Here is a 19,396-nt window from a genome sequence, read left to right on the forward strand (position 1 = left end):
AAAATATTAATATATATTACTATCTGTATATGTAATTTTTTTTAAACTGAAAGTTTATATATATATCTTACCGAACATATTACGCCAACTATAATTAACTGATCGTCGATACTGAAAGGCAACTAAATCGCTGAAGAATACATGTACTATAGTATGATTGCGTAAGCTAGTGCCGTTACTGCAAAATATAATAATAGTATTAGTACCTACATTGACATATTTAAATCTATATTAACTATCTTCAGATTAATGTTAATTCTCACGTGCATAAATTTTAAGAATGTTTTAAAAATATTGTATATTTTGCGCAATTACATAACTATATATAGCCACTTGCGTACATTTTATATATATGATATATATATATATATATATTCTAGACAGTTATTAGTAGAAAAAAACAATGTTTCTTTATGAAATATGATTTTTTTGTGGAAAAAAGAAAACATTTTTTTGTTAATTTTGTTTTTTTTTTCAATTATTTAATATTTTTATATTTTGATTATTGTAAATTGATCTTTTATTATTTTTGATTTTTTAGATAATGGATTTGAATTATTTGAATTATTTTTAAATAACATTCCAATTGGCTATATAATTATGTAATTACTATTTTTAATTAGATAAATTTGGATAATTTTCAGTTAAATGTACAATAGAAATTTTTATATATTTAAAATTTTAAACTGAAAATTATCCGAACCATGTATTTGTATTTGGAGTGATTTGTTATAAAAGTGTATCATTAATTCATTAAAATTATTTTCGATAAAGATAAAGATATATGAATTTTAGTTTTTTTATTATATTAACTAAAAATGACAAAGAAAAATAATGTTATATTAAATAAAAAATTAAATTTACTTTTTTTCAATGAACAAAAATATATTTTTTATTCAATGTTTGTATTCTATTAGAAATAAAACAGTCTTTTATATCGCTATTTTTATAATAAGAAGTACATCGTACTTGAAGGATTATGTGACGATAATTACGTTAGAGAATATCTTGTCCATATTGATAATCTTATAAAAATTAAGTTTTAATAATTTTAAGATGTCTTTTAAACGTCTTAAGACATCTTAATGTTCTCTGGGTAACTATTTTATTGTAATATAACATATGTCGTTATTATATCTCATTATTATTGCACTATTATAATAATTGATTCAAAATAAGATAATTAAATAATGAAATAAATTGTATTTAATTCATGAAACTTGATATATTTAAATTTATATAGAGTTAATTAATAATTAATGATTTTTTTAAAAATTATTTTATGAAATTGTTTGTATTTCATATGAAGAGATGTTTAAAGAATATTAAAAATGTTTGCAAATCATCGAATAGTTATTTCAATAATTAATTATTTTTATTTATATACATTATATGTAAATAAATAAAGAACAATATAAATAAAATATTTCATATAAGTTAGTTTATATTATTTTGTATAGAATTTTGAAATATGATTAAAATATTTTGATACTCATTCGAATAATTTTAATTAAAGTATATGTGTAACTTTTGATGCTTTATGCGAAATATATATGAATTAATCTGTTACCGAGAGTCCTTTAAAAAACCATTATCGTTATAGTAAACAGTAGGATCGAGCGTTCCATAAGAGCTTTCCAAGGGATAATAATATAGAGAGCAATCGGGTATGCATCCGCAAGGTCCCGTTTTCATATCCTTTATCTTTTGTAATAGTTTGTTGTCACTTTCATCCACATCTGGCCATGAAGTATCGAAAAACGCTGTAAAAAACAAATATATATAAAATAAACTACAAGATGATTCATTTTAATTTGACAAATATACAAGATGTCTGGGAACAGGGGTTATAAGCGGGGAAAAGGTTTTTTTGAAAAAAATAAGTCAAAAATGTAAAATAACATTTATACGTATATGAGGCTTCATTTTTTTAAATAAATTATTTCTTCAAAATTAGAGTGATTAAATATGAATGTATGTATATATGCACTTACACTTATATTTCAGTAAGCATTGGACATCCCTGAGGTTACATACTCTGGTACCTGGAGTAAAACATATTTATTTTGTTTTAGAGTGTATCCCCTCTCTACAATGTACAATGTATTTTAAAAGGAAAGAATTTGGAAAGTGGTTAAAAAAATCATAATATAACTTTTTATATTATCTTTGTTAAAGTAACTATTAAAGTATAAAAATACATTTAACAAATATTGATTGTATGAAAAAGTCATATTATGTAATATATTATATTTTGTGTTATGTTCTTTAAAAAATATTAATATCTATTTTATACTTGAAGTAAAGAAACTGATACAGCTCTCATGTGAAAAAAACGCAATTTAAATTCTTCGTGCCAGTAAGAGATAGACGCGCGGATAATAGAATGTGTAAATTTCAAAAAATTAATTTTCTTTGAAACTAATACACTATCATTCGTGCGTCCGGCCTCATATTACGATCTGGAATTTTAAAAAATTTGTTTTATATAAAATTACAGAATTATTTTAAATTATAATTGTATTATCCAGATGAGTAAGCATATAATGTTATCTATTTTAATAACAAAAGATTAGAATATGACATATAAGTGAATTAACTTTCACTGTAAAAATACATTAAAAAAATAAAAACATTTTATTGATATAAACGATTTTATTTTTTATTAACAAAAATTTTTCAATAATATATTTTACAATGAATAGAGGGGACAGAAGAAAGAGATTATGGCCCGTATTCAGAACGCGCTTATAAAGATGTTAGTGCGTTGTTATCCAATAGAAGTATCTGTTTTACATAAAACAGCGCGTTCTGAATACGGGCCTATAAGTTTTAACATTTTTTCTATATATATAAAAAATAATTTTTTTCGAACTAATTTTCTATTCCTATCCTTACACATGCTTTTTCTTCTACTTACTATTTTGTGGAAAGTAATAAGGGATGCAACCGCATTTTTTTCTTGCAATGCTAGCTCGACATTCTGCAAGGCAGTTGTGATATGTATATATCGCAAAAGTTAAATTTCTCGTTTTGACATTTGTATATAGCGTTTTGTTTGCTTCATCACTATGTATACATTTTCGTGTAGAAATCGCCAAATTCTTCATATCGGGATTTGAATACATTTCCTCGGGCTTAATACTCAGGAAATGTTCACTATTTGTTCGCGCTAATTGAATTTCGGAATTAAAATCTGGATAATCGAACGAGTAGTGTATCATGACCTATAACATGATGCATATAATAGTACATTATTAAAAATTTATTTATTAAATTTATAATTGAAATTTTGAAAAATAATACGTAAAACTCAAATAGAAAGAAAATTATACAAATAGTAGATAATATATATATATATATATATATATATATATATATATATATATATATATATAAAATTAAATATTACAAATTAATAAATGTTATCGATGAGAAATCGGTTAATTGTAATTTTTCTACCGATTAATTATAGTAATATAATTATTGAATTGTTTTTATAGAAATTTTATTTTTTAAAAAATTATTTTAAATAACTTAAAGAAAAAAATTATTTAAATTACCTTTATTCCATATGCTCCGATAATAGTAGCATAATAATCTTTGGGATCATTTTCTATTATTACACTCATACCAGTCTCGAAACCGCAGGCAGCAGATCGCTTCATTCTTTAACAAGAAAGAAATATGTTAATCAAAAAATATATGCAGTATTATACGATGATTATATTTAAATAGATTAAATACAGAACTGGATTTTAATGTTCGTAGGTTTTATACATTTTTATATAATATATTAAAATAGATAAACACGATGTTTTTCTATTCAATATTTTTATTCCAAATTAAATTGTAATAATGAAATTTTTGTTCATTATTTTTTTCTGTTCCACAATTTTTTTTATGTATGTGTACGTATATGTTTGTATATGTTTGTATCTATGAATATACGCATACTTAAACGTATACATATATGTATGTGTAAAACATAAACATAACATATTTAAAACTTATGACAATTATTTGAACATATTTAACATATTTAAAATTTAATATAATTATTGCGCATACACACACACACACACACACACACACACGCATCTCATAATTTCTAGACAATATTTTAATAGCATATTCTAAAGATAAAATGAAAGCAAAATTTTTAATGCTAAAAAAAGGAGATAAGTTGTTTCATAAGTCTTAAATATCATGCCTATAATGTAAAATTTGATTCTATAAAAATTTATACTTCTCAGGTATTGTATCTGGGAAAACATAATAATTAAAACTGCAGCATATTCCATCCCGTGACAAAGATGGCTGGAAATATTTGTCAACAATGATCGACTGTGCCCTTCCACTTGCATCTAGTTATTAGGGTACTGCAGTTTTGTGTAATCTGGAAAGAAGTAACGATTAGTTCTTTCGAAACAGTAGTGCTGAAAGATAAAATACAATGTATAAAGTATGTCTTAATTTATAATAATATCATAAAATCATTAATTTAATAAACTAAAGAGATAGAACATAATTTTCTTTATACATTCGCGATATGTTCGAAAAGTTTGCATTGAAACAGAAATCTTTCAATTACTACTAACGTGCATAAATTATAACGGAGATCACTACTCCTTAATCGCAATTGCTCTTCCTACAAAGTAAATTCTGAAATAAATAGAATAATGTTTCTCTTAATAATATTTCTCATATATTAAAACAGGAAGGTTGCAGTACCCTAAGTCATTGGAGCCTGACAAATCTCTGCTATTTAATCAAGAATTCTTTCTAAGAACATGACAAACTTTCCACTCTTTCAAAAACTCCAGAGAATTACAGTTTTTCTTATCAGACCTGAACTCACAACAAGTAATCTTTTAAAAATTGGAATAGAGAAGCTCAACATGTTCTTTAATTTGCTTTTATTCTCAGGAGTCGGTGGGAAAACTATGCGAACCGTATCACACAACATCGGATAGTATAAAACATCTCATAAATCTTTCTAAAGTACGTGGGCAAAAGAGGTCTTCTAATATAAATACTCTTAAATGCAATTAAACTTTACATTAAAAATGCAAGCAGTTCAAATTCAAGTTTAAAAATTCTTTATCAAACTTTAATGATCAATAGCTTGAGAATTTTTCAATAAACATCTACTAATCTTCTGTCCGAAGGATCTTCAAAAACTAAGAAAAGACTCAATTCATACAGATAGAATGGATTCTTTATTTCACAAAGCTTTGAAATCTTGACTATGGCTTACCTTTAGAATCTAATCATCGTTTACTTTGTTATTAAAAATTCTTTGAGTCAATTATTTATCAATCTATAGTTAATTTAACAGACGGTTTAAAATTCGATAAATTAAAAAATTGCAGCTCCTTTTTTGAATATCTTTGAGAGTGAAATAATGTTTTTTTTATATTTGCAAACGAATCCAAGACTCCAGATATGGAGTTCCCAGACTTTTCGGCGATATTTCATAGATGAGTCTGTCTCAGATAGTTTGAGGACTTCTCAAGATTCCTCTTTTTTCTTGTTAGAGATTATGGCCATCTTGGAGGCAGTTAGAGCGGTGAAAAAATTTAATTCTATCAATTCACTATTTCCTTTAGATTCTAAAGCTGTATGGGAGAGAGTCTTATGACCATTATTCCACTAGTACATATTATTATTAAATAAGTATTATTAAATAAAAAAAGTATTAATATTATTTAAAAAAAATAATATTATTAATAAAAAAAATAAACAAAAATTATTGATATATATATATATATATATATATATATATATATATATATATATATAAAACATACAAATTTTTCAACTTATAAATTTTATCTTTTTATTTATAATTTTTCAATTTTTATTTATTGTTATTTAAAAATTGATATAATCCTAATATGCAGCAAATGTACCAAGAAAATTATGTGAAATTTACATTCAGTTCCTATTTCATATTCAGTTTATTGATTTACTTAATTAATAATTTTATGAAGTTATTATAAATTAAGATACATATCAGTTTAGAAAGTGCCCGATATAATAACAGTCATCATCTCTTGTACATATATACATACGTACTTTATACATAAATATACTCTTTATAGATATATTATGTACATATGTGCATGAGAAATATTTTTAATACATACCAATTTTACTACATCAAGAATGGACATACTGTTATCATCTATAATATCTTGTAGGCGAGTAAGATTTTTCTCAACGTCATATCCGAATATTCCTGGTATTAACAATTCATTCATCAATCGCATTTCTTCAATTAAAAATTTTTTCGACATATTGGATGGTGTCCTCCTGAAAAAAAAATGCACAGCAAAAGAAAAATAATTTTTGTAGCAATATTATAAATAGTAGAATTTCTAATATAAAACATATGCCAAGTACTTACAAATTTTTGACGAATTCCTCGGTCAATTTGTAAGACACGCGATTAATATCGCATATTGTTATTGCAGGAAATGGATAATTCCATATTCCATTATGCGTTGATTTGATAACTGTCAGGGTGGGATGACTAATATAATAATTCAATGACATTTTTATTAAAATGAAAGCACAGCATAATGATGTAATTACCGTTATCGCCCAAATAATCCTATAAATAATTGTCGATAATACACTCATAATTGTGATTATCTAAATATTAAGTTAAACGCGTAAAAAAATTCGCGTACGTTGCATCTAAATCGAAATTGGTTTTCAATGATAATATTTTTAAGTTTATGTATATTTTATAGATTTTTTAAATTAAATTAAAGAAAATATTGTTTGCATTCTCTTTTTTCTCTCTCTCTCTCTCTCTCTCTCTCTCTCTCTTTCTCTCTCTTCGTAATTATTATTCATAACAATTATTATTCGAATTATTATTTATAACGAACTTTGTAACTATTATTAAAACTAAATAACAGCCTCAATTTAATAACGGTATAAATATGTAATGATAATAAAAATTATAATTAATAAAATAGAGAATAAAAGAGAGATAAAACACACAAACACACACAAGAGGCTGTATATAAATCTAAATATAAATATAAATATAAATGTAGAATAAATTAATATCTAAATATATTAATATATAAGTATATAAATGTATTAATATATAAGTATAAATATATAAATATATAGAATAAATCAATTTAATTATCTGTGTTTATTATAAAATGTTAAAAATAAGAAATCCATACATACCGCTCCGTTTTAGGATGTTGAGTTTGACTGATATATTTGTAACCGTGTAATCCGGTGTTGGAGCAAAAGTCGGCGGCCTGTTTTTTCAGAATATTCCAACATCCTATTTTCGAATACTTGAGTCGATTTTGTATCCTGACCTTCCTCATATTTAATTGATTATGGATAAAGTTCCAACGAATTGCAAATATTAATTGTGATATATGGATAAGCAAATTGGAAAAAGTATAAAGAATTCTTCTCATGGATACGTTAGCGCGTTAACTGCTGCGTTATCGAATAAATAGCAAAAGCACACAATGCAAAAGTACATACGCACGCGCGCGCGCAACATGGCATAAAAAATTCATTCGACCTTCCGTCGATTGATGCACGATAATTTCAACTTTTCTAGTCTCGCGATTTTATCCGCATATAATTAATTATTAACATTAAATTTAATATTAATGCACAACTAATGCGAACATTACACATTTTCGTGCCATTTGCGATTCTACTTTTTCACATCGTAACGTTTCCGTTTACATTTCGTGCCAACAAAATGTTTATCTAGTGAATATCAATGATAATTGCGGGTTGATCAGAAAGGATAAAACGTTGTTAAATACTGTCATTATATACAAATATGAGATTTATACGATATTTATATGATATATAGCTTATAACATAGGTTTTTATACAATTTATTTATCTAGGAAATTAGTCTTTTTTTATGATATGCAGGGTGATTTTTCTTGCAGTTATTTTCAAAACTAGTAGCTACAAAAAAATATCTTTTGGATCAAAATTATTCTGTTCCAAAGGAAAAATAGTTAATGTAATTTTATGTAACTCTCTTCGATCTTTACAAGATCATAAGTTTAGAAAAAACACACTTAATCAATATAACTTTGACCTTTACATGGTTATAAATTTAGAAAAAAGCATACGATTATGTTAAAAGGAAAAATACAAATAATCTTCAAATCTCGAAAATGATTTCATTTTAATCATAGCCACGATATATATCGAAATTTATTCAGTATTACAAATCGATTCTTTGTTTGTTATGTTTGTATAATTTACAAATACACGTTAAATATTTTGACAATAAAGTTTGTAAATAATAAGCAGATATTTTTAAAAGAATCTCATACGTATCAACAATTGTTTACATCTCACTGAAAAATTTAAAATTGAAGATATTTCGTTTCTGTGATATAGCATTTTACTTTATGCGTACAATCAAATTCGATCATATTCATAAAACAAGTCATCGTGGGGGATATATCAGGATCTTTATCGACTCTCTGATTAGCCAAGGTAACGACGTGTTCACACACGGCATGGCCATGGTGTTTAGCACTTTATCTGCTTCCTCGAAGTTATTAATGATAGTAGCTGAGTCAGACATCGCGAGACGCGGGGGTGATATGGCGACAAGCGACATCTTCAAAGTTTAATATCCACGCGACTGAAGAGTCGCTTTTAGCCGTGAAGTCCTGCTACTTGTAGTCTCTTGCCGAGTGTATACTTGTATCAGTATCATTGGGTCTTTGTCTTCAATATCTCTCGGAATCGAGTATCTTCGCGAGTGCGACTTTATTTCAAATGAGTTCTATAGAATAAGTGATTAGATCATAAAAGGAATTCGAAATCACTTGAAGAAAACCGTGATCGTTTCTTCAGCTGGGTAAGTTGCATAAAATTTTTAAGAATCATTTTATGTATAAAAATTAAAATTATAAATTAAGGTCAAGAGAATGAAACGATAAAATGTTAATCAATATATTTTACTATAATTATTATTTATAATTGATCTTATTTTAATCAGAATTACTAATAACTTGAATAGTTTTAGTATTTTCCTATATTATTAGCAGGCAAAAGATACTCTCTAAACAAAAACATAATAAGTTTGTTTAAAAATTATTTTTATTTTGATTTTATGTAAAGGGCACTTTATTATGAAAAAATATAATAATAATCAAATAAACGATATAAAAAGACGGATTCAAGTGCATTTAGGTTGAGTTGGTCACCAGTAGGGTAATTTTAATTATGAGATAGTTCATCCCAATGTCGAGGTTTCAAGTAGAGAAAATTACTGCTCATGGAAGGGATGAATCTGGGGTAGATGGGGTAACAACGTATTATACATTTCCCTGTCAACCCCCTCGCACTAACCGCAAACCCTTCCTACTCACCCTTCTCTTGCCAACAATTTGTTAACTGCTATTGAATTGACTTCACCAGTAACTTCGAAGTGTACGCTCATTAAAACGTGACGACCTTGTCATACAGACACACACAACATATATTGTTGCTTAAATGATGATTGCTGCTCGTAAATGATGTGTTTTATATTGATTATGACATAATGATTACATAATGATTAAAACAAGATAGCGAGAAAATAAAAAACTAATAGATTTAATTTTAATGGACATGAAGGGAATAAATTTTATATTATTTTATATTTATATATGAATTGACGAATATAGATAAAATAATGCAAACAATAATAAAAAAATACAAAACAATTCAACCACAAAAACTTAAAAAGATGCACAAGATAAACGAATTCTTAATATAAATAAATATATAAAATATTTGTAAATAATTGTAAATGCAATATTTTTTCACTCCAAACATTTTCATTAGAATTGTTGATAACTTAATTTTAAATTTAATACAATTTATAATAAAATAATAGAAGTAAATAATAAAAGTTTTATTTATGCAAAATTCCTAGCTTAAGTGAAATAAAAAGAAATCTTCCATATCGTAACATCATATCTTTGAATAGCAATATATTGAATGGCAATATATAGTACTAAATCGCGTGGCAGGAGTTGAGCAGCGAATTGTTTAAAACTACCCCGGGACACGGTGTACATTGCGGGGGTAGATAGGTAGTTTAGAAAGAAAGACGGTTATAGATATGAAGAGTTTCCCTGGGGATTTGTACCCATCTATATGGCATCTGTATTATGATGAAGGCAGAGAAGGGGTAACGCATTTCGCGGCACATTGAGTCCACAGACTTTAAAATAGCTTCAAAACCGAATCTCCGAATCGTATATATGGGAAAAAATCCGTCTCACAAAACGCACGGGACATGACCCTTCTCTCACGCGCTCTTTCCATACTTTAATAGGTACATTAACATCGTAAATTTAATACTTGATTTACTATTCGACATGTTAAAATATATATCAAATATTGCGTTAACATGATATTAATAAATTGAAAGTGTAAGTTAACTATTGTTCAATGAATTAACTTAAAAAAGAAAATCACAGTTTTTCTTAATAGAAAGAAAGAGAAGAGATTAATCCAATAATAAAAGTTCAATAACATTCTGTTTATTTTAAAAAATATATAAAAATATAATATATTCAAAAAATTCTGTCTATTGATTTTTACAAATCAGGTACTATTGATTTTTATTACACAGCTAATTTTATCATTTTTTCTATGATATGTCGTACTACAACAAACAGTTAATATTAACGAGTTGCAAATGATATAGGTATGCAAATATTAAATTCTTTCCTAAATAACAATTTAATGGGATTGATTAATTGGAATTGATTAATCATTATATTTAAATAAAATTATAAACCTACTAGTCATATACGTTTAAAAAATGAGGTTCATTTTTAGTTTGATAAGAAAAATGATTATGAAAATCAATTTATTTATTATTTGTTTCGTAATAATCAATAACAGATAATAAATCGATATATGTATAAAAGTAGTTACGAACCTGAACGTGCGAAATCTATGCGATATTATTGGTAATATGAATTATTATATTCTCCTATCTGTGTCCTCTGCTTTTCCTTCTCTTTTCTTACGCAAAATATTTCATAATTATAGTGCTCACTAATTAAATAACATTACTCTTTGAAAAATAAATCCTTAATCCTGAATTATTTTTTCTGTGATGCATAATGAAAAAAAATAATAATGAATTATAAAAATGATAAATATAATTTTTATTCGAAAGGTGATTAAAATTTAAGGATTAACAATTCATGATTAAAAAATAAGAATTAACGATTACTAATTTTGCAGTTAGAAGTGTTCAAATAATTTCAATAATCGATTAAATCATATATGATTACATATTTAATTAATATTTTAATTAACTATCTTAGTTAAACATCAAAAATTTAATTAATTAATTAAATACTGTTTATAATATTTAATTTCATTAATTGAGTAAATTAAATCATGATTCTTTATATTATAAATTTTTAATTTAATTCTTTAATTCAATTATTTTATTTAATAAGAAAATTAATAATCTTTTACACAATCTGTTAAAGTTTATTACACTCGTTCTGAATCACTGTTTGTATATATACACTATATATTATGTCTGAGCGAATTTAATGCAAAATTTTGTCTTTCTAGAAATAAATACTAATATCCGCATAAGTGAATTAATATCAAGTGTCGATGTTTTCGAATAGGTCTTGAAAGAGATGCGCTCCAACATGGATTGCTCCGTCTTAATCGAACGTTCTCACTCGATGTGACATCCGTGAAGACGAGACCCCTTCGATTGCGTATACCTCGATGATAAAACCTCCTTTGCGTGGATTAGTTCGCTCAATCAGGAAATATACTCAGGGGCCCCCATAAAGTCTCCCAGCGCGTGCAAACCCCTATATATATATACCATTGCTATATACCACTGCTATATATTCTTCTTTCTATGTACCTTCCTTTTTTTCCCTTATCGAACTGCGCAACTAGAGCACATGCCGATAGATAACGTTTGATGATACTTTATATGGCGAAACTTTATGGCACTTACAAGTTATACGAATTTTAACTCTTTATTCGTAATAATATTCATATATATGCAGCATGAGTTTTTGAATACAATATTTTGTAAAATTCTTTCATTATATCAAGAGATTTCACTTTTCATTTTTATAGAAATAGAATTAATATCGAACAACGAGACTGTAGTAAATCATTGTCGTAAGATAATAATCTATCCATTATTTAGTCATTATCTATACAAAGTCTATCTGTCGTAGTCTATTCAGGGTCACCATAATACGAGGAGAACATTTTATTTCCGATTCGTTTACAGAAAGTATGTTTGTGATGTTTACGATAAGCATAAATTCGGAGAAGAGATTTTCGAGGGATCGCATTTTGCTCAGTATTGAGGCGTATCCTGGTGGTTAGTTCTCTTGAGTATGGCTAGATCCGCCGGATCGCTCTCTAAAGTTCCCGTAATACCTTACGAAAACCTTGCCAAGAACTGAGAATTCGGGACATGGCCTGGGCGGATCCCTGGTGCCGATCTTTTAATCGTAACTCGCGGAGATACACTTAAACAGATAAATTTATTTTATTGTTTTCACAATGATATGGCGGTATCGAATCTTTGCGAAGAATATAAAAAAACAGTGGAGAAGGTGTATTCAAGATATATAATAGTAATTGTTTTATCGAAATTTTAACTCTTCTTAAAATCAATATAGTGAATCTATGTTGTATATAAAAAATGATGATCACATAAATGATTTTTAATACATGATGATTCGTATATGAATCTCAAAATGCGCATTATATAAGAAAATTAATTTCAATAATTTCTTTTATTTTATTTTTATAATTTCATAAATATTTATATAAACAGTCATCTTCTATTTCTATGCATAAAAATATTTTTAAGAATTTAAAAATTGTTCACAGATTGAAATACATTTAAAGATATTTTCTGAAAAATAAAATTAAATAAATTCTTGACATAAAGTTCTTTTTCATAATATGCAATATTTGATTCAGTTTGTATTTAATATAAAATGTTTGTATACATAATTTTTCTATATGATTATTGCTAAATCTAGTGAAATTATTTAAAAATATATTTATAGAATAATATTATTTTGCTTTAATATGGTTTATGATCAGCATAATTTTATTCTAAGAAAAGGAGAAAAAGAGAGAGAAATATAATATACTATAATAAACAAGATATCTTAATTTGTATATTATTTCATATTAATTACAATCGTTTGATTTTGTTTTTGCTTATTTTATTTCTTTTTTTAAATTTATTTAAAGGACATGGACTAGAATAGTCAGACGTCACGTGTAACGCTGTCGCATGATCGGTTGTCTATTTTATAGGCGGTCCAAACAAGGATATATAGCTCCTTAGTTAAAGACGCATTGGAGGGGATATGAATTTCTTAACAAAAATTTATTTTTTTTATAAAACCTACCACATTCCCTGAAATTTATCCTATAGAAATCTGAAACATCCTGTATATATGCATATATTCCATGTAAATGGGTAGATCTGTATCTTCAAAATGATTAGAGATCAAGGAAATGAGGGACAATTAAATGGGCTTAAATTCGTCCCATTATTTTATGCATTACTTTTATATATTTTTTTGCAGTTGCAAAGTTGAATTACATATTTTTAAAATAATTTCATATTTTTAGATATATTAATCGATACAATTTTTCATCTTGCATATAAAATACTAGAAAATTATGCTTTTAAGTTAGTTAGTTTAGAATTGATTATTTTAAGTTTATAAATAGCATTTGGCTTTATTAACCGATTTCTCACTCTTTTTAATGTGTGTGTTTTTGTTTATGCTTAAAAGTTTAAGTATGATGTTTGTAAATATCAATTTATATCGAAATATAAGATATTTTGCAGTTAGCAAAGTAATTAACCGACGTCAAGTTTAATCAATTTTTATTTTATAATATCTTAATAATATGAAGAAAATGCGAGAAAATATCTCCATAAACAACAATCCAGATGTAATCCGGTAATAACAGTATTACCAATAGTATGTCGGTAAAGTGGGTTAAACAAAGTTCTCTATCGTTTTACAGTTTGTGCAATAATTAATAAGAAATTAATTTAAAAAAATCAGCTAATTCGTGCGATGAAACGTCGAGATTAATAATCAAGCGTTTAATTATGTATTGTGCCTAGCATAAAGGTGAAATGTTTCTTCTCGCTTTATATTTGGGCGAATTTTTTGACTAATTTTTGAAATTAATTTTTCATTAATTAATGCAAAAATCGTAAAACGATAGAGAACTTTCCAACTCTATCGTTTAATTCGCTCTACTTGCACACGAAACGTGATATGCGATTATTACTAGACAATATATATATGGGTTCTGAAATTCACGCATCAAAATACTAGCGGAAAAGTTCTTAGAGAAAATTATTTGCTATTTTTTATTCCAAGTAGTAGTTTTCGAGATATAAAAGTTTAAAGCTATTCAATCACAGGATATTAAACAATCGTCTATTTGTGAAACGTATATGTATCACTATTATTAGTATATACGATTCACGAGCAGATAAACCTGTTGCCGGTTAAACCTGTAATTAGGGTGAATAATATTGTTATATGTATATTCCTTCACTTATCGTTACACGGCAAAATCGCATTAGTATTCAATTTTTCACCATGAAATGAATATAAACCCTACAAAGGATAAAAACGTTATTAAACATAAAATCTAAATTGTCTTTAATTTTTAATACAATTAGTTTAATTTTTTTAATTAAGTTTAATTTTTAATACAATTTAATACAATTTAAACAAAGGAATATTAAACAGGTTATTTTAAAATTGGGCAGATAAATGCCCATTTGTTATCTATTTAAACAAAAATCGAAATCTCTATGTAAATTAAATCCTGAATTTTATAAATTAAATACATACAATTCATTTTATTTATTTAATTACGAATTTAATTACTTTACATACGAGTAATATTCTGCATGGATCTAACTTTATATAGAGTATAATTACAATGTAACAACGATATAACATATATTACATGTAATATTTATGAATGAAAAATTACAATTAACCCCGGTACTTTTATCGAGTTAATACTTATATATATTACTTGTAACATTTCGTTTTATTGCTTTTATATAACATGAATATAACAGCGTTCACTGGGTTATCTGTGACATAAGGTGCGCTAGCCGTTCATGCGAGGATTATCGCGGCTGGATAATTCTGGACGATATAAAACATGGCGAGAGATTACGGTAAGTGTATGGTCAGCCCCGGTATAAGATCGAATAATATGTGGACACTTCGTGTTCTCCGCTCACGGGCTGCCGCGAGTGCGCGCGCGACTGAAGAATGAATATTCAACAGTAAACACTGATTACGCTTGTAGAGGGTCCAGGCAAAGGGTGCTGCCGAGAGCACCCGTTGGCCGATCCGGCAGCGAGGTCACCATGCCATGGACTCCGCGCGGACATAAACGCGGTCTCTCGCGTGCAGAGAAAGCTGAGAGAGGGACGTTGTTTACGATATTACATCTATAATACCAGTCAAGTGGCCAGTGTCCGGTCATCGCCGTAATCTCCTCTGCGCCAGGAGCCGCAACCCTTGCCCAGATACAGCACGTCGCGCCCCGTACTGAAATTATAATAATGTTCAGCGTGTACCGCGCCGCTTTAACGCCTTTCCTCAAGTGCTTCACGAGCATAATGTCGCGCGTATTAAAGCTTTTTGCGAGACGTCAGGGATTATAGCATACATCCTATCATACAGCATAAAATTTGCGTAATATGTCGAGAAATATAAAAATATTCCACATAGTTGTAACATTGATGTAATATTTATTTATGTGTGCTAGCATGATTAAGGGAGCTTTTATACATTTTCAAACTATTTAAAAGAATATTGAAGTTTCGAGTTTGTATAATATACATGTGATACACATATTTCATATTTTATTTAATTTAGATATATAAAAAAAATATATTAAAAAAGCTTTTCAACTTTTCTCTTTTTAATTTATTTATATAGTACTATCTTTGACATTATTTTTTTTTACATTAAACGATTAAAAATACGGATAATAATTCAAATATGGATTAAAAATATGGATAATAATATTTTAGTAAGTAAAAAATGCTAATTTAATATTTTTTTCAGATACATTTTGCAAAACGAAAAAATATAGAATAAACAAATATAGAAGTGACAATTGATTTTATTGTAACTATGTCTAGTTTAACAAATGATGCTGATTGATGTGATTGTATAACTTATTCGTAATTAATATAATGATATTACCGATGCTGTCTGCTGCAGAAGTTGGTGTCCGAAGGACAAACATTGCTATGGAGGGAGATCGGTGTTTTGATTCTGGCTGTTATAGGGAAGACATATATCACTGATTCACCCCCATTGCCTATAGAAGGCAGTAGTTAGGGTGGTGATGCTGGGAGGGCTGAATGGACGTGTAGAATTTATTGCTCTTCTTGATATATATGATTATTTAAATCTTCTTCTTAAAGTTCTTGTCGCATTATTCAATATTAGCACTTTGGATGTCCAAAATTATCACTTGAACAATATTCAGGTATTTTTTTTTATTTTTATGTGGAATTTGATAGTACATTTCAAATAAAATTAATCTAGATTATGTGTGTTTAGATTAAACTAATGGCAATTATCGGATAAGGTGAAATAAATATCTATTCGAATAATTTCTTCATAATATTATATATTTATCATAATAATTTATCATATTTTTCTTTTTTTGAATATATTAAGTAAGATTTGATTTTAAATTTTATTATCGAAATTATTTTCTTATATTATTGGAATAGCTTTATATCACTTTATCTACTAGATCTGTTAGATAATTTTGATAACTTGATTTTAATTTATATATAGCCAGCTTATATAAAAAAGAATTTTAATTTATTAATAGAATATATCTTATATATTTGATTTTTGTATCTTGTATTTTATTAGGAAACGAATTGTGTTTAGAATTTGAAACTTAATATTAATTTCTTATCTATATAATATCTATATATCTATATAATATCTATCGAGAAATTTTATTTAATTTTTAAGATATTTAAAGATTATGGGATCTTTTTATACACCCTGTATATAGAGAGATAAAGAATAGAAACACTTTGTGAATACTAAACTCTATCGACGAATCATCCCGTTCACGGATTGACACAAGAGGTTGGATTCTGGTTCGTGGTAAGAATATTCAAAGCACATGGTTACATTTCACGCCTAATTTCTCGCGAATTCTATGCTGAATATTCTTCGTTCTCAATCTCATGCGGGCCACGTGTCATTTATCTCATAGGAGTTGGGAATTCTCACCGCGCTTACAGCGTCTTATTTCTTATATCGACTTATATTGATACTCTTATGAGACTTCTTTTATTATATCGCACTTTTGCAAAAATAGATCATTATTAAGATTACTTAATCAAATATTAAAAGCTATTGATCTTGAATATAATATACGTTTTTGATAACAATTATTATTTTATATAATTTTATAACAATTATTATTATTTTATTATTTTATAATTAGTTTATATATATTTTTATATTTATTTTATATATATTATATTTACAACAATTTTTCCATAGTGAGATTGGAAATGAAAGTCTTATCAAGAAACTAAACTTCAAAAATATAAAAAAAATGAAATTTATTGCTTATTTTTAATTTAAGGATTATTTCGACGAACATTTATTAAAAATTAAAAAATAGCAATAATAAGAGATAAATTCTCTTCAGTGTTGTTAATAAAAAAATTTTATTTCAAATTTATATATCATGAAATGTTTTAAAATTAAAATTAAAGGCGTAGAATTGTAGAATAATTTTATGTAATTTTATTGCAAAAATATAAATAAAATATATACAAACAAAATACTTTAGTGTGTAGTTTTGAAAATGGACAATTTTAAATCTGCAAATAACGTTTCAAAATCTAAATAGAATTATATAATCTGATAATATGAAATTTACTTCGTGTTTTTATCTAGATGAATATATATCATGAAAAAGCGAGAATAATAATTAATAGATATATAACATATATATTTTATAATTATGTATAAATTATAAAAAAAGATTCTGATCATGTTTTAAATGAAATGTCTAATACTCTCATTAACATAACATTATATAATACATAATTGAACTCTGTCTAGTATATCTATTTATTGCATATAAGGAATATTTTCACTACTATAGTACTGTAGAATAATCTAATTTATATAATTAAAATTTGTTTGATGCTATAATACTAGAAACAATAATCAAATAATAAATGCAATTAGAAATTTTTTGGGAATTGTTTTTTTGTGAAAAATTAATATAATTTTTTAAATACATGCATGTAAATCGTCAAAACCACTCGAAGGAAGGAAAAAACATTTTTGGTCAGGTCGTTTGCCATGCTCTATGTGTGTCTATATATTTTCCTTCTTTTTGGTGCTCGCATATATGTGTACATATATATACACGTGCACGCACACACGTACACACATGCGGACCTAGAAATTCATTAGGGATATCTGATATTTCTGGTGGGTGCTTCGCGCCGGAATAAATCATACGTGCGGGCGGTCGAAAGCGTTTTGCCGGTACGCCGAGCCTCCTTCTTTCTTGGTGCACGCGCGATCTATCCGTTTTATCTCGATCGTAGCGCGATAGAATAGGGTGGCGGATATATACGCATACGAGGGCGAGTGCGAGGATAGTAAAAAATAAGGGGAAACGTGAAGAGAGAGAGAGGGAAGAAAAGAGAGCGAGGGAGGAAAAGAGTGGGAGAGGGCAAGGGATGGGGCAGGAAGGGATGGGGCAGGAAGGGGGGTTGGAAATGTCCTTTAGTAGCGCACGAGAACGAGAAAGAGGGTTAAACGTTCGTACGTGATCCCAGCTTAAATCGTTCGTGGACATCGAGCAAATCTCGTTACCGACCACCCCTTTTCCCCCGGATTGTCCTTCCCTATCCTACTCCTTATGCGCGGACATCTCGAGGGGGTGGCATATATATACTCGACTTGAGGCAGAGAGGAGAACCGCTCTAAGGAGCTTCTCATTCCGATCGGCTCAATCTTACCGGCATTCGTGATCAACGAGGCGTAGCGCGTCTTGCCGTATCCATCTACGTAGTTTCGAAATTAATTTTGATATATATTGCGCGATTGAAAACTCGCGTTTGATCATGATCAACTGCAAAGACGACGGGTAGGTCTTCGAAGATTATGATAGTGAAGGGATCTCGGATAAAAGATTTTGGATATGTATGCAAGGATAATAAAAAGATCAATCTTATTTCAATAAAAAATACAACATTATACTTGCGTGAGGTTATTTTAAGTAA

At 27.3% G+C, this 19,396-nt stretch overlaps 1 long non-coding RNA gene and 1 pseudogene across 2 annotated transcripts; one reads left to right on the forward strand and one right to left on the reverse strand.

Annotated features, from left to right (window-relative positions):
• Positions 1 to 806: 806 nt before the first annotated feature.
• Positions 807 to 7,460, reverse strand: LOC145974139 (sodium channel protein Nach-like; annotated as a pseudogene). The gene is made up of 9 exons (XR_014439635.1): positions 7,216 to 7,460; positions 6,413 to 6,619; positions 6,153 to 6,318; positions 4,250 to 4,399; positions 3,564 to 3,669; positions 2,921 to 3,227; positions 1,995 to 2,045; positions 1,571 to 1,763; positions 807 to 1,100 (listed from the first exon to the last, which is right to left on the reverse strand). The product of XR_014439635.1 is annotated as a sodium channel protein Nach-like (transcript).
• Positions 7,461 to 15,221: 7,761 nt separating this feature from the next.
• On the forward strand, positions 15,222 to 15,870 carry LOC145974150 (uncharacterized). The gene is made up of 2 exons (XR_014439638.1): positions 15,222 to 15,271; positions 15,406 to 15,870. It is a non-coding gene; the product is annotated as an uncharacterized LOC145974150 (long non-coding RNA).
• Positions 15,871 to 19,396: the final 3,526 nt, after the last annotated feature.

The sequence above is a fragment of the Camponotus vicinus genome, unplaced genomic scaffold (genome assembly GCF_025532165.1).
Source record: "Camponotus vicinus isolate PSW18456_S1 unplaced genomic scaffold, iyCamVici1.0 SCAF_7, whole genome shotgun sequence".
Lineage (NCBI taxonomy): Eukaryota > Metazoa > Arthropoda > Insecta > Hymenoptera > Formicidae > Camponotus > Camponotus vicinus.